General features: G+C 42.0%; 1 protein-coding gene across 1 annotated transcript in view; it reads left to right on the forward strand.

Moving 5' to 3' along the window:
* The window catches only part of babam2 (BRISC and BRCA1 A complex member 2), a 114,058-nt gene that overhangs the window by 9,872 nt on the left and 81,804 nt on the right, over positions 1–22,382 (forward strand). The gene's annotated exons all lie outside the window — the stretch shown is intronic.

Below are 22,382 nucleotides of genomic sequence, written 5' to 3' on the forward strand. Positions count from 1 at the left end.
TTAAGCAGGTGGGAGGTGTGCATAATAGTTCTTATTTACCCGAGTTGATTAAATGAATGTATGGTGCACAGGCTGCGACATTATGTTCTCAGTCACTTTTAATAAATAATTACATAAGAAAGTTTGCAAATGTGAGGCCATTCTGCCTGTCTTACGCATTGGTGTTATAGTCGCTAATTGATTTGGGGATGCTCTATTGGTTTCTTGGCTTCAATAGCATGGCTGGCTAACTTGATCCACACTCCTGCCACTCATTATGTAAAGAAGTACCTCTGCCTCCTGTTCTCAATTTAAATGCACTTCCCCTTAGTTTCCACTTATGTCCTCTGGTGCATGTTTTACTGTGCTTGATTTTGTCAGTGTCTTTGAGGATTTTGAACATTTGTATCACATCCCCTCACAGTCTTCTCTGTTCAAGGCTAAATGTTTTTTTTTCAAGCTTTCAGTGTAGTACACTACCCTATGCTTCCTTCAAAGCTGCATAATCTTTTTTGTAACATATTGACAAAAATACACAGTGCGCTAAGTGAGGTTGTACTGGTATATTGTTAAATTTTAAACACTCTGCTTTTAACTATATACTAAAAGTCATAGTTAATGTCTTTTGTCTTTTTTTATTGCTTCCCCACATTGTCTGGAAGATGAAAAGGATGTCAACATAAATACTCGAGTCATTTTAGACCACTTCAACAACCACAGTGTTTCCCCTGTTATATTTAGAGTTTTTGAAACCATCATGCAACACTCTGCACTTGAAAAAGGCATGCTTAATGCTATAAAGCTGAATTAATAAATTGTAAGTAAAGTGATGAAAGAGTGCAAAATACCCATTTTTTATAACCACTTTTAGTGTAAATTTGTTGTAGCAGCCTTCAGAACTGGCCTTTTACCCAACTGGGGCAGAAATATATATTTTTTTTCTGCTGAAGGAGTCAGCAGGCTAAAGGCTGAAAGGTTTTTGAAACCATCATGCAACACTCTGCACTTGAAAAAGGCATGCTTAATGCTATAAAGCTGAATTAATAAATTGTAAGTAAAGTGATGAAAGAGTGCAAAATACCCATTTTTTATAACCACTTTTAGTGTAAATTTGTTGTAGCAGCCTTCAGAACTGGCCTTTTACCCAACTGGGGCAGAAATATATATTTTTTTTCTGCTGAAGGAGTCAGCAGGCTAAAGGCTGAAATAATCCTTATCTTTCTATTCATTTTTCTCTCACTGTATTTGCATGATATCATCACTAATGTATTTACCCTTAACTTACCTCCAGTAAATTCATCACACAGAATGGTGTCCAGACTCTCCTCAACTGGTTTCTTACTGAAAAGCTAACAGTAGGCAATCAGTTGGTAATGGCAAGATACAGGGAATTGCACTGTACGGTATCACTCCTGCAATGAATGTGTGCCTTTTCCTTCTTCTTAGGTCTGATTGGTTATATTTCTGCCATCACACCTGAATGAGTGTCATCTGAAACTCATGGATTGCCACAAGGGTCATACCAATTACAAACCCCATTAAAACTTTTAAGAACGGAAATTGTTTCAGAAGGCTGAAAAGATTAACCTCAAATAGAAAACTATGCCCATGTAATTCATTTGTGAGTTAAGTAGCTAAATGAATCTGAACTTTCAGGCATCCTTTTCGTAAGGCTGGTATGTGTCTCAACAACCTGGCTGGGAAAACCATTACAGACAAAAACAACTGATACTTTTATAAAGAAGCATTTCTTATTCTTTGTTCTAAATTAATTCCATTTAGTTTCTGTTTGTAACCCCATTTTATGTGTGCCTTTTTTACATTTTACATTTTACCCCATTTATGTCTGCCTTTTAGGATTAAATGACCTTGAGTCAAATCTCCTCTCAATCTGAAGAGATTTAGCCCCTGTAACCTGTCTGTATGCGAATATCCTCTGAGACCAGAAATCAGTATTGCTGCCCGTCTTTGAGCTCTCTCCCTTTTGTGGTAAAGTAACCAAAGCTGAACAAAATATTCTAAGAGAGGTCTTACTAGTGCATTGTAATTCTTAAGCAGAACTTTCCTGGATATACATCCCCCACTGTTTCCCATATTGCTAAGTATTCTGTTTGCTTCCCCACGTTGTTTTGATAAGGACATCGAAGAATGTATTGAAATACTCCAGACACTCTCATCTGTAACATCCTGCTGCTTAGAAGCATCTGAGGGATGTGTACAGTGTGTGTTCTTACTAGTGTGGATCACTTTGCACTTATCAACTTATCAAATTTGCCACAACACAGATAACAGAATAGCTAAATAGCGCCACACAGATCTTTCAGAATTCTGTCTTTTTAATTGAATTTAAACGTTTCTTGTTTGTGTTAGAAAGTGAGTAAAGCTTCAAGAATAAGCTTCTTGACTGAGGCTCCACTGATGGTGCTTTGTGAATCTAGGTCCCAATCAAATCACGTTGTCAACAGATTGTACATTAATACTACTATCTGAACTATTTAGAAGCTGAGGAACTAGGCATCTGGATAACAAATACTACTGATACTAGAAGCACAATGAGTGCAGTTTCTAGGGCACATCAAGAACATCTCTTGATAGAGATGAAGTATGTCCTCTGAAATAACTTCCATGGAAATGAAAAAAAAATGCTGTTTGACAGAAAGAATCACCGATAAGCATTTGTGTTTTATAAAGAGCTATTTTAAGACGTATAGCCTCAGAAATCCCCTGTTCTCAGACTGTCCATTATAAATCTTTAGTAGAGCTTGGGGAAGCACCTCATTCCTCAGTGATCGCGCCTGTTGCTTTATGCAGAGTTTGTGGTTTTTAAGGCTTTTTAACCCTTATATGGTTGCCTGTGTGTAGAATAGCAGGAGTCCTGTGTCCTCCTGTGTGCTTTCTCAGGCACCCTCATGTTTTCAGTGTTGTGCACTTAATCTTTTTATCACTGCTGCGCCTCGAAAGACCTAGAAAATTCCAGGGAATCGGAAAACAAACTGTGCCGCTTTGGACTCCATCCAGAAAAGAGAAGCCAGACACATTCCAGGGATTGTGGCTTAGGGGAATGTCCTACATTGAGAGATTGCGGGAGTGCGGGAACTGAGTCTTGAACAGAGAAGACGATGAGGGGACCTGGACCATGTATTCAAAATCCTCAAAGGCACTGATAAAGTCACCCTAGTGCATTTAAATCTAAGCACAGGAGGTTGAGGTACTTTTTTACACAAAGGCTTGTGGACAGCCAGACTGTCAAAGCAGATACCCGACTTCTTACAAGACAACTGAATAAGATCTTTTTACCACTTCCAACTGCCAGAAGGGCTAGGTGACTTCCTTCATGGCGGACCTGACATCACTCTCCTCTGCACACTGTGGCTTCTTAATTTTTCCTATAGATATTAAAGGCTGAACACTCACTTGACAAATATCACCTTCGTATGCAATGGCTCTTAATGTGGTCTTCTCAGCTAACTTAAGCCGTGGGCTACATTCTGTGCAAACCAGCTATCTAATGGAAAGTTTCTGACAGAGAGGCCGCAAGCCTGTTTACTTAATGGAATATGCCGAGGTCAGTCATTTCAAAAGGAAATCACAGTGGAAAAAAACAGTCGCCAATAATAGTAGCAATAACCTGCTAAAAATGTCTCGGGGTAAGTAAACTGATGCCCATGCTTGCTGCAAACAGCATTCGCAATTTGTGTTAATCGTTTGTGCCAATGTGTAATCATTGCTTCGCTGTCCACTGCTGTATACAGCACTAGGTGCTGCCTGTTTGAAAAGCGGATCGAAGGTGCGTTGGTCAGAAAGCTGAATGATGACCGAGTTTTTAAAATTGAGCTGGAGATTTAGAAAGGATCCGTGCTAATTAAATACAAAGCTCAAACATGAAAGTTGAAACTGAAAGAAAAATACAGATATTAAGAAAATGTGGATGTTAAAAAGAGATCTTTATGTTGAAAAGCGGACAAACGTATGCAGCAGCTGTATACTGCGACGTCTTGCTTTCAGACTTTTAAAGGCAAATGCCACTGGGCTCACTATAATTTCCCCTCACGTAATTGCATTACTGTTAAAAAATAGTCATCAATAATTATGCTATTCCTGTTGCATTATTGTTCAACTTTAGAATGTCCAAAGGTCATTAAGAGCATGTCAAGTTAAAAAGCTCAGTCTGGAAACTAGAGGTGAAGTCATTTTGTGCTGTAAAGATCAAGAGGAAACAGAAGTACAGTCACAAAGAAGTGTGGGAGTATTGCGCTCATGTGTCTTTAGTTGTGCTTTCTTTGACCTGCTTCTCTCTGTGGTGGTGGGTGCTCGTGATGTTATAACACACTGTGCCTCCTGTTGGTTACTGGGGTGAAGACGTGTCTGTTGCTGTACTGCACAGATCATGACCTGGCAAGACAGAAAAGAAACTGCTTGACCTTGAAGTCAAGGACCCAGAAGTAGGTTTTCTGAAAGCCAGCTTTCTCCTGGATGTCACACCCTCAGGGAACCCCCTATAAGACACAGGTACTTTCATTCAAAGAGTCCCAGCCGTGCACTGATATAAAAGGGCAAATACCGGCCGGCGGTGTTATCTGACATTTGCTAGGCAAGCGTTTTGATCGCAAGTGTCTTCAGAGTATTTTAAACAGTTCTGTCTGGTCAAATGTTTGCATTCAAAATGAATAAGTATAGGTTGATACCACACGGGAAGATACTTTCTTTCTTTTAAGCAAAACATGTTGAAATTATTTCAGGATGATGTATGTCTGTTTCCTCTTCGCTTCAATGTAGGACGGACACAAATAAACTGCATATGAGATGTCATTCATCCCTTCCTGCTTATTTGGTGGTTAATAACTAAGTGATCGAGTTCTAAGATCTAAGGATCTCATCCAGGCATTTCTTGAAAGAAGCCAGGGTATCGGCTTTAACAACTTGGCTTGTTCCACACTCCCACCTCCCTTGATACAGGGACAGTAAAGGAAAGCAAAATCTTTTTTTTTTTCCATCAGCAAAAATGTTTTTAAAAGACATTAAAGAGTGCTAGTGAGAGTGTGGGCCCAGAGAGCACGTTCGTTACAGGAACACGGTTTCTTTTCCTCTTACAAACACATTTTATTGTACATTTGGGCCTGTTTAATTGCTTTCTTTGGTAGCAGAGTGTACCAGCTTGCAGACAGGACATTCCAGGCGTTCTTGTTTTTAAATTAGCCTCTGGGCCAATTCCAAAAGAGGGCACTGCCCTGCCTGGAACTGAACAGGAAAGCAGGGAAGGATGGAGGGACAGAGCCACAGCTGTGATCTGAAACCCAGCCTGTGAGCAAAGTCATTATTAACACTGGCATTGGTCAGTCTTAATTGAGCTTTTAATTAATCACAGATTCCTTGGTGGAGATCATTGTAGCAGCTGTAAGTCTGTAATTGCTGTAGACAAAAGGCCAGATGAATGGCTTTGTGAACAGAGCAGTGGGCTGAGCCAGGCTGTTGAAATGGGAGGGTGGTTTTATTAAGTCATGTGGGTGCTATAATGGAAGTTAGGCCTAGGGATCTTATATCTATACCATATACCCGGAGAATCTGAGGTTTGAGTTTTGTTCCAGCCATATTGTCCATCACATACTTATTTTATCGGCTGCGTAGCTTCAATACTTCTAACCAGGCTCTAAGATGATTTATAGATATCTGACTTCAATGAAGTGACTGTCATGTGTAATCAGCTGTAAAAGACCTAAAATACATAAACAGTTTTGTCTTGTTCGGCAAATAGGATGATTGTTTAATTGACTGCTCTGGTTGGAGCAGGAAACACAAGGCCCACTAGGAACCAGAGTTGGGTCTCCTGCCTGTTCATTTTTAAGCTGCTGTTGAGTTTGCCTGCACATATAAATGGGTTGCAAGAAGGAAGCCCTGGTGTGATGTTCTTTGTTTTTCCTGACATTTGGCCAAAAATATTTGCAGTCGGGACTGTTTTCTGTCGCTGTCCAGGACAGTCCCCTGCGTGCTTACCACAAGGGACAGACATGCATGGCTCTCAGTGATCACTCAAGAGGCTTGGCACCACAGGGCTGAGATTTTGCTTCCATGTGGAGTAGATAGTTTTAATGTTTTTATTGTAATCTGAAATGACTTCCTTATGTGTGGCCAGCTCAATTTCTTCACGTTTGCATCTAATATTTTTGCAGTATAGTTTTCATATTATCTGTGGGTGACTTGATTGTGGTAAAATGAATTTTACAGAGAAATGTTGTAAACTCTAAAGTATTGAAATGTTTATTCCTGCAGCTCCTTCTTTTCATTACTGGTTATTTCAAAAGCCTCATGAGCTCAGATTTCAGAAAGGAGAGAGCTGCACATTCAGGAATGAAAATCAAAACCTGAGTCCCTGAGCAGAATCTCCCTTTCCTATTGCTTTGATACATTTGGAAGCAGTTATGATAATTCAGTCCGTTTGCCGTTCTTGACGGTGTTTAAAAGGCTTTTTCTTTGGAACCAGCCTGTCCTGTTAATCATTCTTCAACTTACTTTACGAAATAGGGCTTTGTGAAAGAACGCCACAACAGAAAAAGATCTAAAATGGAATTTAGTTTTAGAATAATTTTGTTGTATATAGTGCCTTTAAGAAAAATCTCCTCAAAGCATAGTTTTGGTTTGTAAGGGCAGTTCTAGGTTTAAAATTCGGAGTGGTGCCTTTGTTCAAAATCCACTGGAAGGGCATTTCAAATCTGTCCAGTGTGATTTGTCTTCTGCTGGAAGTTTCCCAGATTGAGAAACGCAGCTAATGAGCAGGTTCCTAATAGTTGTGGTCTTTCTGCTCTTTCTCAGGTTTTTTGTTTTAGTTTCTGAATTGCTCATAGGCCATTGGAATGCCTGTTAGCATTCCCATATGATCCGTCTTAAAACATACTAATTCCTGCACTGGAAGATCCTGGGCTTCTCATTGAAGAGCAGGGCCCCAGTGGGCAGGAAGTGAAAAGGCCTGGGCAGGACTGGGCAGGCCTGGGCAGGACTGGGCTGTACTGTGTGGGGGCACCAGGCAATTGGAACATACAGATGTCAGTACCATTCATGGGTTATCTGACATCATTATTGTCTGATGCCTTTGTCCAAGACGACATCTGGTTCATAAAGCAATTTTAGTGCATACACATAACTGGTATGAACTCTAAACCAGCTGCAAAAAATATTTTGACAAATATTGCCAGACAAACCTTGATGCAGTAAGTCACGAGGAGAAGCATGTTGCTTTATGCTTTATTCTTGATCATTGCATGATCAGTGATGGGGTAGATTTGCAGACGCTGATTAAGGAAAGTGCTGGATTAAGTCACTTAAATTATTATTTGTTGGTCCTGACACTGTCTTATAAATTCTGTTTTTTAATCCAAGTCCCTGCAGTTTGTTTGCACAGGCAGAAATGAAACTTGTTGTTGTCTGGAGGCTGGTCCTCGGCGGTGTTTCTCCTGGGGGGGGGCTTTTTGCAGGGCCCACCCAGCACCAGCAGCCTGGCGGCCCGTGTGCGCACAGCAGGCGGCGAGGGTCTGCGGCAGTGTGAGTGGTGCCGTTACATAATCTCCTGAACGCCGCCGTGCCAGCAGCACTCTGCCCACGCTGCGGGAAAGGCAAAGCAGCACAGTGATCTCGCCCAGTGGCTCGCTGAGGTTCTTCTCCGCCTCGCAACACTGCCTCTTGCATGCACTTTAAAGACCTGTCCTTTCTCTTCTTCTGAGCAAGACGTTAACACCTCTATTTCATCGAAAAGATGGCAACTTCTATAGCACGGTTTCCCTGCCCATTATTTTGGAGCATTTGGAAGGTCTGCTAAAGAAAGAATAATTTCACCAACTGGGCCACAAAAGACAATGATAGATTGCATAGTCTTTTCTCTGCAAAGTGCTGGAAGGCTGCTGCTTTGGAGTGTAGCTTCCTAGTTGTAGCAAGCTTCATAGACGAAGGCAGTCAAGTGCCACCGAGCAGAAATGCTAACCCAGAACTGTACAGCACATCCCAGGAGCCTTGAGAGTGACTGATTTACGTGGCAACAGAAATGGAATGAGGTAGCGGATTTCTGCAGTTTTGTTTTTGTGTAGTAGACTTGACCAGAGTTCTAGACAGGATTGCTTGTTTCCTTGGTTTGTGCATATATACTGATCAATATGAGTATATACTGTATGCTAGAGGCTGATGGCAAGAGAGGGGTTGGGATAGTTAGTCCTGTACAGCCCTTTGTTCTCTTAACACAAAAATGTTCACAGTCTGAACTTAAGTCTTCAGTTGTTTAGGAGGTTACTGGCTCGTTAGCTCGTTGTCTGGTCTCTTTAACTCATATCTGCTGTCAGCCGGTCAGACCTTCAGTACGTTCATCCCGTCTCATAAGCCTGGTTTCTCACTGTCAGCCCCTGGGCTCTTTCTCTGTGTCTTGAACCATTGGCTAGTTATTTTTTTAACTTATCTTCTGCTGTCAGCGGCTCACATCTTCAGGATGTCAGTCCGGTGTCTTAACCCTGGTCTCACCGTTAGCCCCTCGATTATCTCTCAAATCATCCTTTCAGATGATGATTAAGCCGACTAGCTGTTATAATATAATAATATAATAGCAATAATAACAGTTGAAATGGAATAATAATTAGCTCTTGCTGTTTCATATCCCTAAAAAGCAAAACCGTTTGAACAGACTTCTGCGTGGACAGCTGCTTTTTTTCTTTTTGTTCAGATGGACAGCTTATTTGGGCTCATCAGCAGGACATAGCCGACTTTGGCCAGTGAAACCGACATATATATGAGCCTTACAAGGAGCACTTTAAGGGCTATGCTGTGTTTTAAAAATAAGCAGTCGTAATTTTTCATATTTTCAGAATTTGAATATTATCATGCTCTTCTTAAAATACACCATATTCCTGAAAAGTGTACTTTTTGAGGCACACATACAAATATACACTTAAAAATGTATGTCCTTTGATAATCCTCTTTCTCATATCTGACAGAGTTCCAGAGTGCAGAGTTCCAGCTTATCAGAAAAAAATGAGGTCTTGGCTTCTCATGAGAGATCAATCCACTGCCTTCTGATAGATCCCAGAGCTTCTTCCCCATATGCTTGGCCGGCATCTTGCATTTTTTACCAATTTAGTTTGCTTTCCACGCTGATCCATAAAATTGTCAAAATAATTAATTTGGACAAATAAGAAGGCAGATTTGGAGCAAAGGTTATGAAGGATCCCAAGGCTGCATTCCGGGCTGGCATGTTGCAGTGTTTTTGTTGAAATAAAGGAAGAGAACTTTTATGGTGGTGTTGGGAGATAGATGCTGTTCATGCGCAGATTGCCAGTGTTCTCACTTGTGAGTGCCGTCCAGGTGCAAGCGGGACTGGGCGGCTGGGGAGAGCCGGTGGGGGGGGGGTGAGATTGTCGGGACAGCAGTGGAAGGAAGGGAGGGCGTCAGGAGGTGGGCTACTCTGGTGTGCAGGTAGTGTCTGTTACCACATGGCTTGCTACTCTGTCCTGATGCTGAACATCCCTCTGTTTTTTTTTTTGCTGCAGCATAAAATTGGCTGATTTTTTCTGTTTAAAACCAGTCCTCAATCCATTGTTCAAATAAAAAGTACTACTTCTGTGCCATTGTCTCTTCCTGTCTCTGTAGGTGCCCTGTACAGGAGCTTGTCCTTCTGGGCTCCTGTGCCATTGCCTCTTCCTCTCTCTGTGGGTGTCCCATACAGGAGCTTGTCTTTCTGGGCTCCTGTGCCATTGTCTCTTCCTCTCTGTGGGTGTCCTGTACAGGAGCTTGTCCTTCTGGGCTCCTGAGCTACTGTCTCTTCCTCTCTCTGTGGGTGTCCTGTACAGGAGCTTGTCCTTCTGGGCTCCTGAGCTACTGTCTCTTCCTCTCTCTGTGGGTGTCCTGTACAGGAGCTTGTCCTTCTGGACTCCTGTGCCATTGTCTCTTCCTGTCTCTGTAGGTGTCCTGTACAGGAGCTTGTCCTTCTGGACTCCTGTGCCATTGTCTCTTCCTGTCTCTGTGGGTGTCCTGTACAGGAGCTTGTCCTTCTGGGCTCCTGTGCCATTGTCTCTTCCTGTCTCTGTGGGTGTCCTGTACAGGAGCTGGTCCTCTCTTGTCATCGTGTTGAAACCAGCCTGTCATTCAGTGACAGGACCATTGGATTTTCCACTCTGCAGACCCCTCCTCCCCCCTCTGCAGCATTTTGCCCTTTTCTGAAAGCTCCACTTGAGCGAGACTCTACTTCGGGGTACAGATATACCGTTTTCCTTTGAATTGAGTTTTTCTGTTTTGCTTTTATTTATTTTCCTTTCGAAAACCTAAACAGTATTACCTTTTTGTAAAATATGTGAGTTGACACGGAAACTAAGGTCTCATGATAGTCAGTCTACCTGCTGTGCTCTGTTCTTTACACCTAAAGGCTGATTATTTGCATTTCAGGGATCAGTGGCAGGTCTGAGTAACTGGAAACTAAAAGATTGCTTTCTCTTGGGTTTGTTCAATCTGAAATTGACCTTGGAATTACCACCGACGAGATTACAAGCAGGTTTATTGTTTAAGTCCAGACAAGTGTGGGATTTTGGTAAGTCCCCACAGTGTAGGTGTTTTTTTATGGTAGCCTTGTTTTAACATCCAGACGTCAAGAGTAATACCCATCACAGCATTCAGTGAGTAACAGATGCTGTCAGTTTTTAGTTCATAGAATGTCTTAGGTATGAAAACAAATAAATATTGTTTTAAAACTTACATAACAGAAACTAGAGCAGCACACCAAGATGATTATTTATTCTTGGTTTTCTATGTGGAGTGGATGACTGTTCAAAGGTGTCGGTTTAAACAATGGAAAGATACAGTGTCTAGTGAGGAAATAGACGTTGATAGATTTATTTATGCAATACATATAAACCACACAGTTCCTCTTTAGCTTTAACCTCTGATTTTCTGCTCCATTCCCCATACTGTACTGGATTCCTTTTTTTTTTAATTCTTTCTATATGCTCAAAATTCACATTGCAGTAATAGCAAGTATGCTCGAATTGCCTGTGTGTGTACTTCTTTATTGGGTGCTCCTAGAGACCATACTCTAGGTGTGCTTCTTAATTGGCAGACGTACAGCTTTAGCTTAATGGTCAAGGCCATTTGCTCTGGGTGCTATTTGTTCCTTACAATGCAATGTTCCTACCCTGGAGGCCAGGATACTGACAAAGTACCTTCCCAGAACTCGGACTATTTTAAGTTCTCCTTTGTTGTCCATTGTGATAAGTGGTCATTTATCCTAGCACAGAGTCAAAGCTTTAGGTAGAAGCTGCTTACCGGTAGTGAGGAATGAAGTGATAAGTGAAGCGAAATTTCCTGGTGCTGTAAGTGACACGCGATGTCAGTGAAAACACGACGTCACAGGGAAATGAATTTGTGTGTTGTCAGACAGAACATGTATAATTAGAAGAGAAAAGACTGCTACTGAACTGTTTCCCACTTAACAGCTGGTACTTCTGCTCCTGGACTATGTTATCACGTTAAAAGAAGCTCTCCCCACAGTGTCTGCTTCTGCATTTAAATTTATGATTAAATTGACAGACTCTGTTATCACACTTCACACTTGTACCCTCATAATGCCATTTATGCAGCTGGGTATTTTACTATAGAAATCTTGGTAAGGGTACAGCAGTAGTGTCCCACTAAGGATATTAGCCCACAAAGTTTTGGTAACAAGTCCAGAGCCTTCTGCTCTGCTGCATTGTATTTGTTCCTATAACTGCTGCTGTTAGTGCAACTTGGACGAACTATCAGAATGATAACAGTCATTGTTATGTGGATTATCATCATCTACCTGAGAGCAGGGTTTGATCTAGGGTCAGCCTCTGAAAAGCTCCTTAGAGACACAGCTGCATTCAGATGAGCTGTGCAGGTACAGCGATGAAATTATATAAGTAACGTCTCTTTTGTGCTTGGTTTGATTCTGGCTTGGAGCACGTTTTGTGAGGAGTCAGTATGTTCCTCCTCCTGCATCATTGTGGGTTAACTCTGGGTATTCTGGTTTCACAACACTGTCCAGACTAATTAGCGTTTTTAAATTGTAAAAGTGTGTTGTGATGGGCTGGTCCTGTCCAGGGTAGTTGTCTCCTGATTGCACCCTGCGCTTGTCGAGTAAGGTTCTGACTCACCACTGCTCTCTGAAGCTAAAGCAGTTACTGAAAATCGGTATATGGATGATGTGACACAAGACCACGCAGCACATGAAGCAGACACACACACAGATGCAACTAGTACTCAGGGCCTTGTGCACTGTACAGAGACTGACACAGCTGCTCATACCCTGGGTGTCATAATTGGACATGTCCTGTGATTTTGTGAGCGGTTATCATAGTGTCCCTTTAAGAGCTGAGTGAAGCTTTAACTGGAAACTTTACATTTTGGACTCTTCAGGGTTGACGGCTGAAAGGGCTGGCAATATTTACAATGACAGAACTAGTGCAGTGATGAGGAAAAGAGCTTTTTTGTTCATGGAGACATTCTTTGACAATGTAGGCATTGATACAGAGCTGACAGGCGAAGGATAACAACAGAAACGTCTTTTCAAGCCAGACTTGTAATAGTGAATGCACACAGAATGTAAAGTATCTCTATGACCCAATCCCAAACAAACGAAATGTCAAGAACAGTAAATCTCAATACGAAAGCATTTAGGATCTTCAGGACCATTTTAATGATGTGGGTCAGCACTGGCACTCATCTAGAGCAGACTGTGTACCTGATGCAAATTCAGGACTTGTTAAACAGTTTTTTCTGAAAGTTTGGAAGAGAAGATATAAGATAATTTCGGCTATTAATTACATGTGAGGTGAAAGAAACAACTGATCGGATAAGAGGGTGAGCTGTTACAAGGATTCGATAAAAAAAAATGCTTGGAGGTGATGGTATACTCTAGCAATATCCAAAGAAATAATGAGGAATGATATCTAAAGATGGGGTGGCATGGTGGCACAGTAGTTAGCATTACTGCCTCACAGTGCTGGGGCCCCGAGTTCAATTCCTGGGGTGCTATCAGTGTGGAGTTCGTATATTCTTCTCCATGTGTTTGAGTGGGCTGTCTCTGGGTGCTCCGGTTTCCTCTTGCAGCCCAGAGACATGCCGGTAGGTTAATTGGCTTCTGGGAATATTGGCCCTGGTGTGAGTGTGTGTATCTGTGTTTGTCTCTGTGTGCACAGCAATGGACTGGCGTTCCGTCCAGGGTGTATCTTGCCTTGTGCCATTGCTTTCTGGGATAGGCTCCGGCTCCCTCCTCAACCTGTATGGGATGAAGTGGTTAGAAGATGAATGGATTATTTCTTCATTTTTATCTGCTGCCTATTGCCTAAGGAATTAGCAAAGCAGTTAGAAAATGGAAGGATATTTAAAGAGCTTTACATAGAATATTTATTTAACATAGGAAGAATAACATTGAAATGTTTTTTTAACATAGGAAGTTAAAGAAATGGTACCAACCAATCAGAAATTAATAGCTGGTGATAGTGATATCCATCCACACAAAAGGGATAAAACTGAGGCCATACAGACCAGTCCTATTTGTAGTACAGCCCAAGTCGTAATTTTAAAAAGAGGTAAAATGTAAGGTTGTTAATATAGCAGTGTTTGCACATCTTTACAAAGACAGAAAGAAGATCTCCTCCTAATTAACTTTTTGGTGCGCTTTGAAAAAACGGCAGTGGCAGTGGATGCCAATATGTTTGAAATGTTCTCTACTTAATCAGCGTATTTCAGGGTATAACAGACTGAAACATGGTGTTTAATTGGAGATATTGGGAAATGAATGCAGGAGTTTTTCTCAGTTCCCGGTTCTGTTTCCTCTTGGAATTATAAGCAGAGATTGATCCAGGAGTGAAGTCATTGTCTGCATATCTGTCACATTGGATTCAAATGTACAGGCCATTTGTGTCAGTGCCAATGCAAAGTGCCTGTCAATCAGTGTCATTCTGTTTGGTCAGAAGCTTTTCAGGGTTTGTCTTTTTATCGTTTGTTGTATTGAAGCAGGAGGAAGGTTATCCACAGCTCTTTGAAAAAGTACATTGCAGTCCACCCTGAGGAACCAGTCACAGGCAAATAGAAAATCTTTCACCTCTATGTCCTGAGAGAGTTTCAAGTCTGCCTCTCGAGCTGTGGAAGTCTTTTAGGGTCAGTCCCAAAACAATGCATTACAAAACTCTACTAGGGATTCCTAAGAATGAAAGTCCCTCCTTTGAATAACCTGAAACTAAGGAAATACTGTGAAGCCTATCATGTACAAAATGCTGTTAGTTTCCAGTGTACATACAAAAGGATTACTGCCCAACAGTGTTTTGTTTGCATGTGCAGCCTATAAAATGGGCGCTTGCATTTCCCTTTTGGTTAAAAATGAATGTTCAACAGGCGCTAAGGATAAAATTCACTTTTTACCAGTTAGCTGTTGCTATAACACAATCTGTCCTCTCAGCTGTGGCACAGGCTGTACTTCGTGGTAGATTTTGGTGTTAACTTGATTTTAAATGTTACTAGGTTTTCATAGTCCCTAAATTGCAACATGGGAGACAAATCTGTGAAATGTGTTATCTTTTTTGCTGTGGCCAGTCTATGAAAAATGTCTGTTTTCAGTCCCATATGTTTAAGGCTACATCTAAACAATACAAACAAAAATGATGGTAACAGGTTATCTTATTGGCTTTTGGTTTCTCCACACACACGTTTAAACTATATATCAGTTTTCGTGCAACCTCAGTGAAAACACACAGACATCCATTGTTTTGAAGGATGAAAAACTGGTTTTTGGCTGACGGGCTGTATTCATTCCATCAATTGGATTTTTCTGAAGGAATCCTTGGTTCTGTAGTTTAGCATCATGAGGCTGACTTGGTAATTTATTTGAAGGCTGCTTTCAGGAAGACAATATGGTTTATTTATTTCTTTTTCACACGAGCCCCGTAAGGCTTCTCTCTGATGATGGCCTAGATTTAGCTTTGACATGACTCCAAAGATCAAATAAAGACTGTAAGCTGCCCTCAACAGCTACTGTGAACATTCATTTAAAGAGCAAATCTCCACCCTGGGGTTCATCTTCAGTAAAAGTGTGTTGACCACTGCGCCCAACGGTTGCAAGGGCGTCTGTAGTTGTAGGGAACTGGGCGTTCCCTGACTGGACGGATGTGCGCCAGAGGTGTTGCGCTCATCTCACATCTGGTGTGGAGTTAAGAATAACGCAGACCTCCCCTCAGAGGGAATTTCGCAACCCTCCACTACTTCCACCTCGTGCGGGTGGAGGGGGCGTCTCTGCGCACGACCTCGACTCATCCACTGTGTCGCAACGCACTTCCCCGAGCCTTGACTTTACATCGCGTTGTTCACAGGTTGTCTAGCGTTCCGGAACTCCATCCGAGCTCTTGGAACTCTCGGCATTCTTGGATTCGACGCCAGTCCTGCCGTTATAATGAGCAAAAGTAGAATGAGTGGTGCGAATCTCTACACGCTGAAAGACAGTTTGGCTCAGGGCCTATGAGGTGCACCAAGCCAGGCTAAATAAACATGACTTGTTTGTATGCTGTTTTCTGCTTGGTGTTGTGTAGCAGGTACAGTATTTCTGTCTCATTACTTATTTTCTGTATCACAGTGCAAAGTATATGACCATTTTTGTGTGCTCTCTCAAGCTTAAACAATGGCTTTTTTAGAACAGTTTAAACAGGATTTTTAAAATTCATATAGTGTGTCTTGTATTCAGGAGTTTTTGCTTGCTGTTCACACCCAGTTCTATTGTACTGTTCACATGCCCCTTAGCTCTGCTATTGAAACAGAAAGCTGCATATTGTCTGTGTACATGGCGTAGGCTGTTGAAGTGAGTACGGCAGAGTCAGAAGCCCTGCTCAGATATGTCCGTAGGCGTGTACGTGTTGGTTCTCAGGTGTGTGTGTGTCGTGTATACATGGAGTGGGTCAGTGGGTTATCGTAACAGAGCCAGTCAGAGACTGCTGACTCAGCACTTCTGAGTCCTACAGCCAGCTCTCCCTTGTCCACAGTCCCTGCTCCTGACCCAGACAATGGGCTTCCTTGTGTTGTTGCCGAGGTTTTTGGGAATGCCTGTCATGCTTGTCATAATCAGCCTGGATTAGGTCACTAGGCTGAATCGCCTCTTCCTGCTGCAGCTTCCTGTAGGGATGCAGCTTCCATCGCACAATACCTTCTTTTCTTTCTGCTGCTCTGTTTAACTGGGCAGACAAACAGGCAGGCAGACAGACAGATAGGTCATTGACTTCCATGACCTCAAAGCACGCTGTCTGCTGAGCAGGGTTATTTGCAGCACGCTGGCCACTCGCCGCACACACTTGGGCTATTTTCACTCGCGCTGGTGCAGACCTGTGGCTTGTTGTGGACCGAATGGGGCGATGAGTTCATGCCGGCACAACAGAGCTTTGATAATGCCCAGCTCTTCATACAAAAAGCAGGCTGAAAAACGTAAGAACACGACACAGAGACAAATGGGAAGAGGCACTTCAATCCATCAGACGAAACAATTCCTGGATCTCACTCAGTCATTTCTTGAAGGCTCTGAGGGTATTTGCTTCAACACAAGGTTTAGCTTCCACACTCCCACCACCCTTTGTGTAAAGACATGTGTCCTCGGTTCTAAATACGTATTCTGAGACCTTGTAGTTGCTTTTTCATGTCTAGTGCAGGCGAATACCTGCTCCCCCCAATGAATGAATTTTATGTGGCTGACACAAGCAAAATTTTCACCTATTTTTGCAGTGTTTTAGCTGAAGACCACTGCTAAAGGCCCTTGCTCAAGGGATCAACAGCAGTGTCTCACCTGGGACTTTAACACACAGCCTTCCAAGTTATGAGTCCAGATCCCTGACCACTGCACCAGACTGCTGCCCAGAGAGCAGTTTCAGACTTCATTACCCCACAGATAATCGGATGTGGAGAGCAAAAGCCATGACCTTTCCCATGCAGATCACTGTGGCAAAAGCTTGGTACCCTGGGTACCAAAATATCATTAACGCCATGTAAGATGTTTCCTACTTTATTTTGCATTTTGCAGTTCTGATTTTTCATAAAGCTAGGTGTTTTTAATTGTATGTTTTGTGATTGAAAAAAACTTGAAATTCTTAAATGTACAAAACCAAAGAGGAGCACAGGGTGCTATACGGCATTCTTATTGAGACAAGATGTGTTTATTGAGTTCCAGCAAGCACCTGACAGATGAGCTGCAGTCATAATCAGTCATGGGCACTGGGAAATAGAGTATTCTTGTTAATGTGGCTTTCATTAAATATTAAATTTAATCATACAGCTGGGGCTTTAGAGGCCACATTAGAGGTGCTGTGAAATAGGTTGAGAGCATGGATGAGGGTCTGCTGTATAAACCTGTTTCAAACTTTAATTTTTGAATGTTTCAGTTTTACCTGATAACACGGAGCCAGCTGCATGCCCGGTGCAGATAAGTACAGTTTACTAAAGTGTTTTCAGACAGGAACTGAGTAATTTTCTGTTAGAGGTAAGATTTCCATCTGCTTTGCTGCCAACACTAACAAACGCCCACAATGCAGTTCTTCTAGTCAGCCTGTCCTACTGCTATTGACCATTGTCTTCGAGTTAGGGCTGTGACACAGGAAAGATGTCGAAATGGGCAATATCCCCAGAGCCATTGTTTGTTTTAATATGTTGCGAAGACTGGAAGGGAGTTATTGTGCAGAGCTACGGGAATTGAGGGCTCATCTGTCTAGGCTTAAGCCAGAAGGAATTAGAGAGGAAAGTGTCTCATTACTCTTCTTTAAAGAGCTCTCCAAAGGCCCAGCTCTGTCCAGACACATCTTGTGGGACTTAAAGGAAGCAGGTTCTCTGCAAAGGCTTCTGTCCTTTTCATTGTCAGTAAGCCCTCCTTACTTTCCTGCAGGAGGGAGTGGTGTGTTTGAGTCCACAGCACTTAAGGGCGGACACAGTTCTGCTTGCTTGCCATCTGTTGCAATTTTGAGGCAGGAGAGGACTACTGCCCTGGCGATCCCATACTCCCTCCCCGTTCTGCAGGGTGGTTTTGTGCCTGTTTCAATGGTACCCAGAGGGGCCACAAAGGATTTCCAGTACTGTGAGAAACCCAGAGATTTTGCACTCCCAAGTTGGCAGTGTGCAGAAAAAGAATTGGCACTGTCCATGGGGAAAATAAACCTATCAAATAAAAGTTGGTTTTGTGTGTGTGTGTGTGCTGGCTACATGTTAACTTCTACACAGCACAGGTGCCCATAATCAGTGGAATTTCCCAGCTCCTAGGTGCTCTACACTGGTCCTCACCAGTTTATTTTGGAAGTGGAGTACTTCAAATTTAGGAAAGCATTGTAGGCCATGACTACTACAGTGCTTAAGGTCACTGGACATGACAGGGTGTTGATTTTGCTGTACAGATTCAGCTTGATAGAAATAGTAGAAAAAAGCTGTCTCGGTGTACAGGTGGAAATACCCTGAGCCAGGTGTGCAAAGTATCAGCAGCTGAAAGAGATCCAGGAGCCTGCAGTGCCCTGAGTGTAGCATCGCAGAACCTCTTTTTTTTTCCTTGATGGGGTTTGTGGCTGAAAGACAGGTCTCAGAGGACTATCACCCTCCTGGCTAGGTTAACTGGTGTTTCTAAATTGCCTTTGTCTGTGTGTGTCGCACGATGGAGCATTGTCCTGTCCAGGGTACGGTCCAGTCTTGTGCCCTGTGCTTCTGGGTAAGGCTTGGGGTTTCCACATCCGTTACCCGGAATAAGAGGGTTTTTGGATAAGGAAGGGATGGATGAAAACACAGTTCATCAGTTTTTTTACAAATCAATCAGACAGTATGAACCTCTCTTACGAGGACATCAGATATGTCCTAGAGTTGACTGGCGAACAGCTTTATTTTTTCGGGCTCTGATTATTCATTTTCCATAGAAGCAGCACAAAGCAAGTATTCATATTCTTTATACAAGGCCCACCATAGTACAGATGAAGTGGTGAAACAAAATCAGCAGATGCCTAAAAAACACAAAACTGTTTTTCTAATCCAGCTTTCTCAGATACTAGAGTTTCAGTCTCTTAAACCGGAATGAGAGGAAAAGGCACACAACAATGAGCTGTTACTAATGTGAGTGAAAGCAGCCACAGGGGGCTTGTAATTTTTCTGATTCAGTTTCTTCTGATCTTATTTTTATAGCACCTGAGGATTTTTTGTCATTTTATAATTCGCATTCCTTCATTGTATATAAAGCAATAAATATTATGTTTTGTTCTTTATCTCAATGAAATTCGCAAAAATATGTTTTACATCATAAAACTACAAAATCATCCAGAAAGTCATCATTTAAACTCCAAACCAAGTTTGACAAAGATTACGAAGTTGTCTGTCTTTCTTTTCAAGTTATTGTTCTTAATCCCTTAGCCTTTTTATATTAATAGAATCTTTAAAAAATACACAGCATTTTTCTTTTTTTATTTCTGCTGTTTTATCAGACACTTCAGGTCTGTACCCTGTAGACTAGTGTACACTTGTAGCATTTCCATGTCCCGTTTCATTAAATATTAAGGGTTAAGATTCCCTGCATCCCTTGAAAGAAACATGCTTGTTCTGCTTGTTCCTGGTGAGGGCTGCCCTTTCAGCCCTGAGCCCTAACATGTGTGAAATTGTAACATTTCCATAATCCCTCTTAAAGAATATGTAGTCAGTATTTTGAAATGTAGTCCTGCTACTGTACACTATGATAAGCACTCACAAAGACATAGGACACGTCCAGTTATGACATCAATGGTATGAGATTCTGTGTCAGCCCCTGCGCATTGCCAGAGGCCCAGGGTACCAGATGCATCTCTGTGCGTCTGCTTCATGTGCTGCTTGGTCTTCTGTCACATCACCCCTGTACTGATTCTCAGTAACTGCTTTAACTTCCAAGAGTAGTGAGAGTCGGAGCCTTACTCAAGCACTTTGAGTGGAGTGTCTAGAAAAGCGCTATATAAGTGTAAGCAATTATTATTATTATAATTATTATAATTATTATTATTATTATTACTTGACAAGCGCAGGGTGCAATCAGGACAACCAACAGTAAATCACAACACATGCATGAGAGCACAATTAAAAATGCCAATCACTCTGGACAGTGTTGTGAAACCAGAACACCCAGAATAAACCCACAAGGCCACAGGGGGACCATGCGGACTCCTCACAGAACGTGCTCCAAGCCTGAATCAAACCAAGGACAAAAGAGCTGTAAATAACATGATTTCATCACTGTACCTGCACAGCTCATCAGAATGCAGCTGTGTCTCTAAGGAGCTTTTCAGAGGCTGACCCTAGATCAAACCCTGCTCTCAGAGAGATGATGATAATCCTGACAATGACTGTTATCATTATGACAGTTCACCCAAATACAGTGGTGTGAAAAAGTGTTTGCCCCCTTCCTGATTTCTTTTTTTTTTTTGCATGTTTGTCACACTGAAATGTTTCAGATCATCAAACAAATTGAAATATTAGACAAAGATAACACAAGTAAACACAAAATGCAGTTTTTAAATGAAGGTTTTTATTATTAAGGGAAAAAAAAATCCAAACCTACATGGCCCTGTGTGAAAAAGTGATTGCCCCCTAAACCTATTAACTGGTTGGGCCACCCTTAGCAGCAACAACTGCAATCAAGTGTTTGCGATAACTGGCAATGAGTCTTTTTCAGCGCTGTGGAGGAATTTTGGCCCACTCATCTTTACAGAATTGTTGTAATTCAGCCACATTGGAAGGTTTTCGAGCCTTAACCGCTTTTTTAAGGTCATTCCACAACATCTCAATCGGATTCAGGTCAGGACTTTGACTAGGCCACTCCAAAGTCTTCATTTTGTTTTTCTTAAGCCATTCAGAGGTGGACTTGCTGGTGTGTTTTGGATCATTGTCCTGCTGCAGAACCCAAGTGCGCTTCAGCTTGAGGTCACGAACAGATGGCCGGACATTCTCCTTCAGGATTTTTTGGTAGACAGCAGAATTCATGGTTCCATTTACCACAGCAAGTCTTCCAGGTCCTGAAGCGGCAAAACAGCCCCAGACCACCACACTACCACCACCATATTTTACTGTTGGTATGATGTTCCTTTTCTGAAATGCTGTGTTACTTTTACGCCAGATGTAATGGGACACACACCTTCCAAAAAGTTCAACTTTTGTCTCGTCAGTCCACAGAGTATTTTCCCAAAAGTCTTGGGGATCATCAAGATGTTTTCCGGCAAAACTGAGACGTGCCTTTATGTTCTTTTTGCTCAGCAGTGGTTTTCATCTTGGAACTCTGCCATGCAGGCCATTTTTGCCCAGTCTCTTTCTTATGGTGGAGTCATGAACACTGACCTTAACTGAGGCAAGTGAAGCCTGCAGTTCTTTGGATGTTGTTGTGGGTTTTTTTCTGACCTCTTGGATGAGTCGTCGCTGCACTCTTGGGGTAATTTTGGTCGGCCGGCCACTCCTGGGAAGGTTCACCACTGTTCCATGTTTTCGCCATTTGTGGATAATGGCTCTCACTGTGGTTCGCTGGAGTCCCAAAGCTTTAGAAATGGCTTTATAACCTTTTCCAGACTGATAAATCTCAATTACTCTGTTTCTCATTTGTTCCTGAATTTCTTTGGATCGCAGCATGATGTCTAGCTTTTGAGGATCTTTTGGTCTACTTCGCTTTGTCAGGCAGGTCCTATTTAAGTGATTTCTTGATTGAGAACAGGTGTGGCAGTAATCAGGCCTGGGTGTGGCTAGAGAAATTGAACTCAGCTTTCCAAAGATGTGATAAACCACAGTTGATTTATGTTTTAACAGGGGGGGGGCAATCACTTTTTCACACAGGGCCATGTAGGTTTGGATTTTTTTTTCCCCTTAATAATAAAAACCTTCATTTAAAAACTGCATTTTGTGTTTACTTGTGTTATCTTTGCCTAATATTTCAATTTGTTTGATGATCTGAAACATTTCAGCTTGACAAACATGCAAAAAAATAAGAAATCAGGAAGGGGGCAAACACTTTTTCACACCACTGTAGTTGTACTAACAGTAGTAGTGGGAAGAACACACACTCTGTAACAGGAGTTGTCCGGGCTTGTGACTCATTACTTGGTTATCAGTAGTAAAAATAAAGGTTCCTTTCCGGAATCGAATTTAGAACCCAAGAGCTCTGAGGCTGCAGTGGTAATCATCATGCCACTGGACTGTCGAGCATTAAAATTGTGTAATAAAATTTGGCTTGTCCGCACAGTTATTTGGTTATTCAGGAAGATTTTGTTTATAATTAAAACCTTAGAGAATTAAGAGCCGTATGTTGTAGAGGCTATGCAAATGAGGAATGTGGATTAAAATATCCTGGAAAGGGGGCCTACGTGTTCCCGTGGGTTTGACAGATGTTGCTTTCATGCATCTTTAACTCTGTGAGCAAGAGG

The sequence above is a fragment of the Atractosteus spatula genome, chromosome 2, assembly GCF_055471065.1.
Source record: "Atractosteus spatula isolate fAtrSpa1 chromosome 2, fAtrSpa1.hap1, whole genome shotgun sequence".
Lineage (NCBI taxonomy): Eukaryota > Metazoa > Chordata > Actinopteri > Semionotiformes > Lepisosteidae > Atractosteus > Atractosteus spatula.